We start from the raw sequence: 1,331 nt of genomic DNA, 5'->3' as shown, positions 1-1,331 counted from the left end.
GCAGAACTAGCACTCCTGAAAGAAAGGTTACTGCAGAGACATGGCTTTGCCACAACCTGGGGGATGTTTCCAGAATGAGATTTTCACTCTGCAGCGGAGTGTGTGCTGATATGAAACTTCCTGGCAGATTAAACTGTAAAGTTTGGAAGGTAGAAGACGAGATACTGGCAGAAGTAAAGCTGTGAGGACCGGGCGTGAGTCGTGCTTCGGTAGCTCAGATGGCAGAGCACTTGCCTGCGAAAGGCAAAGGTCCCGAGTTCGAGTCTCGGCCGGGCACGGCACACAGTTTTAATCTGCCATGAAGTTTCATATCAGTGCACACTTCGCTGCAGAGTGAAAATCCCATTCTGGAGCCCAAATATATTTTCGTAAAGCCAAAGAAGTGGAAACTACTGTCAGAGGAAAGTAGTATGCTTAAAATCACAAAATTTACTTATTGTCTTTCATGTTAAACTGTACCCAGGAAAACCTAGTGATCATACAGAACCCATTTCTTTGGTTTCATTGAGGCATTTCATTCTGTTCCAAGCATTCTCTCTCTTCTATTTCTATGGCATGAGTCCCTAATGTTTCCCCATATGTTCTTGAAAATATCACAGAATACATCGGCAGAATTCTGAAAGTACTGTACACATTCGTCAATAAACTTTCTCCTATTTATTTCCAGTTCCTTGAAAAACCGAAGGAAATTTTGACCATACAGCTGTTTTCCAACTGTGATGGTGCTGGAACAAAGTGCCCTTGTGCTTATGATGTTTTAAACCTAAAGACACAGATGCTCAGAGACTAACTCACAGTGTCTCACTAGTTCTTCTTTGCGTGGACATCATCTGATAACACTAAGTGGAACACCTCAGTTGCACAGCTTTCGTCGCAGCTCTAGTCACTGGTGCACTGCTGCAACGGGACCTGCACCACACATTGCAACCCAAACTCAAACTGCACATGCATGAGCAAGCAGCCCCTTTTGTTGCAGAGGTTCCTGTTGCTGCCACAACCCACTGTTGCACCTTGGACAACACATCTTTAATGTGGTGTAATGAATGCCATTTTTTCTTCAGGTATTGTAATTATGTACTTCATTGTTCATTTTGAACTGCAGTGGATTATTTAAAGCAAGTTCCACTAGGGAACAAATGTACTGTCAAGCAACAGTCCAAATGCATAACTCCTTAAACAGATGCCTACAACGTGATTGTGGATGAGCACAACATATTATTTGTACAGCATGTTTTTCAGCTGTGAAAGCTTGCTTCCTTATAGACGAGCTACCCCAGAACATAATTTCATACGACATTATTGAATATGTTAACTTACTGATTTATCTCTCC

This window comes from Schistocerca gregaria, chromosome 5, assembly GCF_023897955.1.
Source record: "Schistocerca gregaria isolate iqSchGreg1 chromosome 5, iqSchGreg1.2, whole genome shotgun sequence".
Taxonomy (NCBI): domain Eukaryota; kingdom Metazoa; phylum Arthropoda; class Insecta; order Orthoptera; family Acrididae; genus Schistocerca; species Schistocerca gregaria.
This window is presented reverse-complemented; position numbering follows the sequence as displayed.